This window comes from Eubalaena glacialis, chromosome 2 (genome assembly GCF_028564815.1).
Source record: "Eubalaena glacialis isolate mEubGla1 chromosome 2, mEubGla1.1.hap2.+ XY, whole genome shotgun sequence".
Lineage (NCBI taxonomy): Eukaryota > Metazoa > Chordata > Mammalia > Artiodactyla > Balaenidae > Eubalaena > Eubalaena glacialis.
Window position 1 is genome coordinate 83,301,044 of NC_083717.1, and position 9,213 is coordinate 83,310,256.

Below are 9,213 nucleotides of genomic sequence, written 5' to 3' on the forward strand. Positions count from 1 at the left end.
ATTTATCCTACATTATCAGCTTTTATAAAAGCAATTAATGAAAAACATTTGTATTATAAAGGAAGTCATAGCACTGAACATGAGAATAGAATTTTTTAATAGTTGAATTTTAAAAGAATAGAATAAACAATAGCAAGCTTAAGAACGTAGTATGTGTGAAGCATACTACTCTTACACTAAATCCTCCTAACAACACTGCAAAATGGGTCCTAAGATCTTTAGAGAATTTAAATAATGCATTAAAAATCACATATCAGTGAGAGCCAGAATTTGAACCTCAGGTTTCAAAATCAAAGCCCATGACCATCTCTCAAATAATAATGTAATTTACTGACAAGTACACTACACATTCCCTCCCAACCCTTTCATAGTAGAGTATATTTCTTATAGACGGAACAGTCTTCTGCATAACCAAAATATAGTCATCAAAGTCAGGAAATTAACACTGGCATAGTACTACTATCTAGTACTCAGATCCCATTTAAGTTTTTACAATTGTACCAATAATGTACTTGAGAGCTAAATAAACCCAGTTCAGAATCACATGTTACAATGACTACAATGCAATCTTTAATGTACTTTTTCCCTTTAGAAGTTTAAGGGAGTCAAACAAACATTTTATACAGTGCACAAAAATTTACTGAGCACTTGGCACGTGTCAAGCACTGTTTCCTGGTAGAGTGGAGAATAAGACAGTTAAGGTTCTTCTGCTTCCAAAGACTTTACATTCTAATGAGGAAAGACTAACAAGTAAACATAACTTCAGATTTGGCCAAGTGCTATGACTGGGTGGCTTGGAAATGGCCATCTAAGGAACTGAAGCCTGAATAGTAAGACAGAACCAGTGTTGCTAAGAGATGGGAAAAGAGTGTTCCAAACAGAGGAAAAAGCAAATACAACCTAGAGCAGGACATAACTTGGTATTCTGGAGGAAAAGGAAAGATGTGACAGCGTCCTGAGCAAAGGGAGCAGGGACTGATGGCAAACACATGAGGCAGGATTCTAAATTTTATAACTAAGAAAGCTACTGAAGGATTTTAAGCAGACAACTGGCATGGTTTCATCTCCATTTTTAAAAGATGATTCTGGTTACCGGGAGGAGAATGCACTGAAGAAGATGGTCAAGTGAAAGCAGAGACCAGTTAAAAGCTATTTCAGTAGGCCACATAAGATGATGGCAACTGAGATAGGCTGGTAGAAATGAAGACGTAAAACAGGAGACAAATCCAAATGATATTTTGGAGACCAAGAAAACTTGATGATGGATTAGATATGGTGGATAAAGGGAAAAATAGGTTTTAAGGATAACTCCTAGGTGACAATTACTGAGATGGGGAAGACTTGGAGAACAATATGGGAGAAAGAGGTCTATTTTGGACATATTAAGTCTATTTAGGTGAGAAGTCTAAACCAGAAACATACACTTGAGAATTATTCACATATAGATAGTATTTAAAAAACTAAATTGAATGAGACCTCCTATGGAAAGAATCAAGAGAAGGGGGGAAAAAAGTCCAGGACTAACCTCTGGGATATACCAATACTTAGAGGCAGGAGAGGAGAGAGAAACCTGTAAAAAAAAAAAAAGTATTACAAAGTGTGAGGTAGGAGGAAAACAGGAATATGCGTCCCATAAACTAAGAGAAGCGGGCGAATAGGCAGAAAACTGTGGTCAATAATACTGAATGCTGCTGCAAGATCCTTTAAGATAAAATTGGTAAACGGATATCACTGGTAACCTTGACTAGAGTACTTTCAGTGGTGAGATGGTGATAGAAACCAGTCTGGAGCTGAAGAGCAAATGAAAGTGGAGAGAGCACACAAAGACAGTTCTTGAAAATCTGCTTGAAAGAGGATCAGAGAAATGAGGCAGTAGAAATGAGGAGAAGAATGTGGAATTAGGAGAGGGTTTATAACAGATTTCTATTCTATATCTGCACTGTCCAATACAGAAGTCAATAGCTACACATGGCTACCAAGCAACTGAAATGTAGCTAGCATGACTTAGGAACTGAATTTTTTAAAATTAATTTTTGTTTAAATAGCCACATGTGGCTAGTGGCTATATCGGACAGCATAGCTCTAGAGCACATTTGTATACCAATAAAGATGGCCCAATAGAAAGGGCAAAATTCATGATGCAGGCAAGAAATGAGTCCTTAAGAAGTCAAGAGAAGGAATCTAGAGCACAAGTGGAGGAATGTACAAGGGCTATAACATGAATGAAGCAAGGCATGAAGCCATGTAATCGGTGGGAACCAACACGACTTAAAATCAGAATATCCCTTAAGTTTGGTTGGAATCTTAAACATAAGACTAAATACAGAAGGCTATAAAAAGCTAAGCACAAGGGGAAGGGAAGGTAATTCAAATTTACTATCTATTAAGTGACAGGCACTTTCTAAAACGAACTACTTCTGTTACTCAGAACCAACACCTTGTTAAGTCTCATTTTACAAATAAGAACACTTTTGCTCCAAGAGGTAAATCAAGTTCACTGAAATCACACATATAGTAAATGTCAAGATCTGGACACAGGCCACTCTGACTCACTCTAGGGTTAGAATCTTACCACTGCATAAGGTGGGAGGTTAAGAACCACTCAATGTTTCTATGCCTGGAAATAACATAACAAATGGCAGATCAATCTGGCAGCTTATCAACAAGTGGAAAAAAGCCTGGAGGTACTAGGCCAGAGGCAAAACTGTCCCCCTCAATGTTATCTGTAAGATAATTAAGGAACATTTACTTAACAGGTTATTTTTAATATTTTTAAATCCAAGTGAAAATATCTTTATTGAGACAAATGGGAAAATGCATATACTTGCAACTTTGAGTGTCTACATTACTGAACACAGGAGTATCAATCAGAAAATTGGCATTGTTTTATAATAACTACTAAAATAATATCTGGGCATATTAGAGAAGCAGGTAGTTAGAAACCTACCATCTCTCCAATTTGAAAATGAAGAGGGAAATTATTAAATTAAGCCTAATCAGTTATTTTTTTTTTAGGGGTGATAAAAATATTTTACATTTTAATGTTATATGAACTCTCAACTCGACATATTTGTCAAAACTTATCAAACTGTACATCTTAGGATCACACTCACCATGCCATAAATTCATACATATCATAGTTTTAAAATAAATTGCATATTTTTCATAAGTTATCAATTGCTTTTATAACATATCTATTTAATAAGTACCTAATACTTTTCTCAAGAATCAAGGAGAAAGATTAAATTTTTTTCCTTCAAAAAAATCTTGTTAGAAGAAAATTATACGTTAAAAGCCTAATCAGTTATTAAGTTACAGCTTAGACTATTTTCAATTTAGTGTGGGCAAAGATCATCTAAATCTGTGCTGTCCAATATGGTAGCCACTAACTTCATGCAGCTATTTAAGTATAAATTAATTAAAATTACATATAATTAAATATTCAGTTCCTCAGGTGCACTAGCCACCTGTCAAATGCTCAACAGTCACATGTGGCTAGTGGTTATCTCATTGGACAGCACAGAATAAAACATTTCTATCATCACAGAAAGTTCTATTGGACAGTCATTAGATCCTCAATCTTCCTTTTGACTTTTTTTTTAGGAGGGCCAATGGAAAGAACAACTCAGAAGACCTGAGTTTTCCAAATCAGTCACTAACCAGCTGAGCAACTTATGTATGGTCACTTAGCAGTGCTTCCAGAAATGAATGTGCATTTGAATCACCTGAGAATCTAGTTAAACTGCAGGTTCTAACACAGTAAGTCTTGACATGGGGTTGAGATTCTGCACTTCCAACAAATTCCCAGGTGCTGCTAATACTGCTTGTCCAGAAATCACCCTGTGAGTAACAAGGTCTTAGATTTCCCTGGGCCTCAGTTTCTTTAGCTGTCAAATGATGTACCTGGGGGAAGATAATACCCATGACCCCTCCATAAAAACTAACATTTTATAGTTTTATCGTGGTATAGAATTAAATGCACACAGATTTCTCATACTCTTGAAGAGGCAGTCTCTTCCCTGAAGTAAACGCTAGGTTTCTAACAAACAATTTTTGTGACACCATCTTTCCCCCATAAAAAAATATCAAATTTAAATGAATATCAATGGGAAAATGTGATTTGCTACAGACAATCTCGGTACCACTTTTCAGAAATGGATTTAAAAGGCTGACATGTATGTAAGACAAACCTTTCTAAATGCATCACCTCCACATGACAAGCAACTCCCAGGAAAAAAAAGTAACTACAATTACATTATTGTTTTTATAAAGTCTCAGTCAGGGTTCTGAGCAATAAAACCGACCAAAATCCCCATACCCCTAGAAGGCAGTGGAGTAATGTAACAGCCCACAAAACAGGCTGAAGGAGCTGACAGTGGGAAGCCAACAATGCTACAAAGAACTTACTTTCGAGGCATCTTCTATTTTAACACGGGCCGTAGAGTAGGCAACGCAAACAAGGAACTGGATAGCAGTGGTGAGGCTCATAGTTTCATAAGGCAATACCTCATAGAAAGGAGACAGGCTAACACACCCAGTTTGTTTATAAATTCTGAATGAAGCATGACAGGTAATTACCTGTATTCTCAAAACACACACACACACTGGAAATACATGTTCAACCTCTAAATGACAGGGTGCTTTGAAAATCTATAATACTTTTAAATTTGTATTTTTAGATTTCCTTTAGTAGGAAATACAGTTTAAAGTTTGAATTAAACTTTACTAAAGTTCCCCTATATAAATCATACAACGTTCTTCCAAAATCTCTCCAAAGATTTGATTCTCATTAATACACTTTACTGCCCACAAAACCCTTCAAATAAATCACTGAGAAGATAAATCATATATACAAAGAAAAACTTGGGAGTGGGGAGTTTTTTCTCACTTTTAAAACAAACTGCTATCTCAATCTTCTTTTTTCCCTCAATCTTACTTTAAGCCAACCTGCTAAACAATGGCTTTCTACAATAGTCAAAATATTTTATCACCAAATTTCAATGTAAGTCCTAAATTTGGAGCTGTACATTCAGCTTATCTTAGAAAAAGACTGATGAAAAAATAGTGCCTATAACAATACCTATTCTAAGTTGTCTTTATTAAAACAGCAAATTCACGTAGATCAGGAGAAAGCACTAAATATAATTCCATCCGAGTGAAATGTTCATATTAAGAGCTTTATCTGATTAAACACTGCTGTGCTTTTACAACACTTAAACTATAATAATTTCTAGATATTATAAAGATAACTTTTACATTACCAATGAAAACAAAAGGTTAATTTCTATCCACACCATAAAAGTACTATCTGTCCTTTGTAAATAATCCATAAGAAATCTCTCTCAATAATAACCAAGGAACTGCTAGTATCAAATATTTAATTGCAGCAACTGACCAGCAATTAATTTTACCTTTCCTCTCAACAAATATTACAAAATTCCACCTGCAGGATATATGATAATCCTTTTAAAACGCAATTTAAGAAGCCATTACATTTTTACAGAAACTGTGGCTCCTCTATGAGAGAGACAATTATAATGTGTACAGGAGCATTTTAGCCTATCATTTAAAAAAATACAGTGTGTAAAAAAAAGGCCACGTAGCAGTCCGTGGGCAGGATGAGTCATCACCCAACTCAAAACTTGCAGCACTTCTAAGCTTCCTCCTACTCGACCCCATCCCCTTCAGCAATGTACCCTGAGTCAGCAAACCTTACTATTTTGTCAGTTATGAATTCTCACGATGCTTAAATGAACTTATGCAAAATGCTGCAACACTTTTAGTACTAACATTTGTCATTAGAACATGTGCTTTTCCTATTGCAAAATTAACTGATCTTCAATCTTCTCTGGATTCTTTCTTAATCACAGAAAGTAGCAAACACTTTTAATCCTCTTTTGCAAATAACTGAACTGCAAAATATGGTGCTATATAATGGTTTTTCTAAATCTCCATTTCCCAGAGTTTTTTTCCTGAACAGTAATACTTAGGTGATTAAAACGTATCCTCCTCAAATCTGGCATATTTCCTAGATGACTGCAATTACTGAAATTAGGACACCAATTAGCAATTTTACCAAGTTTCACAAGGCAATTCTTATTAAGTGATGTAACACATATATATAAAAGGACTCCACGTTCCTTGGCGCATAGCAAGCCCTTTGTAAACATGTTTGAACAACTACCCGTTAAACAAGTGTAAAGTCTCTGCCACCCAATTAGAAATTATATTTCAAACATAAATATCTGACATTGCTAAGAAGAAACTCTAGAGGCAGTTCCTTTTCAGGGCCCAGTCCTGTTTGGTCCCTTCATTCTTCTAGCTCAGACTACTCATTCTTCTAGTCAGACCATCTCAGTTTCCCAACGTTAGAGAGAATGTGTCCAATCAGAACTTTAAAAAATGACACGGCTAGACAAATCAAACAATCAGAAAACTACTCTGAAGCTGTTTTCGCTCCATTTTGTCTCCTGTTAATTTTTGTTTCCCTTGACAAACCATCTTGTACCTGTAAAAAAGTTAACACTCAGAGTGACTTTGGGGAGCATTTTTAGCATTGAAGGAAAGAAAGAACATGAATTTTGCTGCACATGCAGTAGGCTTCTAATTCCACCTCACCAGTTTCCCTTTACTGGACCTTTTCCAATGAGCGAGCAAAGGAAAAAATAAAACAGGAAAGGAATCAAAAATATCCTGCTTCGGGGCGCTCCCACATAACACCTGAACCCGTCTTACTAAGCCAAGGAACAAAACGTGGCCAAAACGCCCTTACTTTTCAACGCACCTCACCAAGTCAGGGAAAAATGCACAGCGGAGCGAGGAGGCCCCTTTTCAGTGAACTGACAAAACAAGTTTTCATTTGGGGACCTTCATGGACCACCACCGCTCCACGTCCCGAACGCAGCTCAGGCAAGGCTGTAGTAGAGGAGGAGGAAATTAGGCATTCCGATTCAGACGACTTTTTCTGTACCTCCTTTACGGCCACACTCAACTCGGGCAGAGAACTACAGGGCTCTGAGCCGAGCCGGGTGAGCGGCGCGCTACGCAATTTGCCGAGTGTACTGGAGACTTTGCCCGGCCGGAGTCAGCTGAGGCCGAGTCACCCGAGTGGGATGGGGGAGGAGACGCGGGAGCGTTCCGAAAGGCAGCGTGCCAGGAAGGCGAGACTCCGCGCCACCTCACGCTCCCGGGGCGGGCCGCCCCTCCCGGCCGCCGCCCCGGGCCCGCCGGCGGGGCCGGGCCGGGCTTCGAACCCGCGGACCCGGGCGCGGGCGGCGGTGCGTCAGCCGGAAAGCGGGGCCCCAAGGCGGGCAGTCGCTGCCGGGCCCGGAACCGCGGCCGGCGAGGGGCGTGCCGGGTGGGAGGGGCGCGCCGGTCGCTCTGCCGGCCCCACGCGGGGACCCCGGCCCGCCGCCCGCCGGCCCGCGAGGGGCCGCGCCGGCCAGGCCCGAGCTAGGGAGCCGGCGGGCGGGCCGGGGGCGGGCGGGAGACGGAACAAAAGCGCCTTTGTTGAGCGGCTGCAGCCGGAGGGTCACACACAATGGAGGGAGCCGGCTCCGCCGCCGCCGCCGGGCCCGCCGCGGCGCCCTCCCGAGCAGCCCCGCCGGCGCGCCCTGCACACGTACACACACATACTCACGGGACTTCTCCGACTCATCGAGGGAGTGCGGGGCCCACGGACAGCCCCCAGTGTCGGCTCAGGTCTCCGGCTGTGCTGGCGGCAGCGGCGTCTCCGAGGCTCTCGCTTTGCCGCAGTCGCCGCCATGTAACCCCGACCCGCGAGAGAGGGCGAGGAAGAGGGGGCGGGGTTTCCAGGAGCCACGCCCCCTCACGTCACAGGCTCACTCCACGGGTTCCCCCGCCCCTGCCCCAGTCCAGCCCCGCGCGCCGGCAGGCGCCGGAATTTCCAACGCCAGTGCCTGGGCTCTGCGCGGCGCAGGGGCTGCAGGAGAGGCACGCGGGCTCATCAGGCATCTCGCGTGGGGTGGGGTGGGCTGGACTGGGCCGGGCCGGGCCGCTGGCGCGGAGGTAAACAGACGGGCCGTTTTCGCTCTACGTGCCCCAGCAGTAGAGGGCGAAGTGACCAAACTCTTTGTGAGCGTTTACTGCGCACCTACTACATGCAAGGTACTGGACAGCCTAGAGGAATAGGCCTTTGTCCCCGCCTCCGAGGAACTAGGAGGCTGGACCTGAAGATATATGGGCTAGAAAGCAGCAGCCATCGAACAAGGCAAACGCGTTAAAGGTCAAGTGCTAAGGAAGGCTTCTAAATGAGGTTGCCACTGGTGACCTTTCAGCTAAATGAGAAGGAGCCCCTGAAACCAGAGGAGGTGAGGGGATGGCTGTGCCTGCGGAGGGAACAGAATGAGCAAAGACAGGGAAGAGGAGAGCACCTGGCTTGTTGCAGGAACTGGGACTAGGCCGTTTTGAGGGAAGTGTAGAATTTGAGCAGGAATGTAATGTGAGATAAGTGGGAAACCTAGATTGGTGCCTTCTTGGGCCCACTTGGACGAAAAGCAAGCTTATTTTATCCATCATGGCTTACTGAATCCAAGAAGCCTTCTAGTGTTTATGAATACCTTAATTTAAATACCTTCTAGTAGGTATTTATGAAATTAGAGACGCAGGTCAACATATTTTTTCAATGACTTATTCACCATTCCTGATGAGAACCAAACGTTTGGCAGCCCTTTATCCATTATTATGTGCATCCTCAAGCTTCAAGCACGAGGCAAAGACCACTTAAAAGGTAACAGAGTGGCTTGAAATTAAGTGGTTGGGGTGGAGTTTGAATGTTTTATATTTTTTATATTTAAAACAATACCATCTGAATACCAGGTGTGGAGGGCACAGTGAGTAGATAAAACCAAGAGAAAGGGGAAGGTTGTCCTAACCACAGGATTTCTTATTTCTGGCTGCAGCCTTTCTGCAACAAGAGCTCCTTCCCTGTGACCATTGTACATCCCTGCTGCCCCTGCTCTAGGCTCCCCTGAGATTCCTAAGACACCTTTCCTCCCCCATCCATCAATGTTTGATCACTAGGAGGAGGGGTAGAGGATAAGAACTGTGCCTTCCCTCAAGGAGGTTATAATGTGTCAGCTCCTAACTTGCGTCAGAGACCACCAAAATAACCTGTTGATCAAGCAAAGCCAAATGTATTCCTTACAGGAGGTAAGCGAAACCACTGTGTTGACAGAGTCTTAGTAGCATCTC

At 42.1% G+C, this 9,213-nt stretch overlaps 1 protein-coding gene across 3 annotated transcripts in view; it reads right to left on the reverse strand.

The window, feature by feature from the left end:
• MAPK6 (mitogen-activated protein kinase 6) overlaps positions 1 to 7,795 on the reverse strand; it is a 33,967-nt gene extending 26,172 nt beyond the window's left edge. For 2 of the 3 annotated variants that reach the window (XM_061182112.1, XM_061182114.1), the window contains exon 1: positions 7,640 to 7,795. The gene's annotated coding sequence lies outside the window, so the exon portion shown is untranslated. Of the gene's footprint in view, positions 1 to 6,784; positions 6,916 to 7,639 lie in introns of all 3 variants that reach the window. The other variant, XM_061182113.1, reaches the window with a different exon arrangement.
• Between the last annotated feature and the right edge of the window lie 1,418 nt (positions 7,796 to 9,213).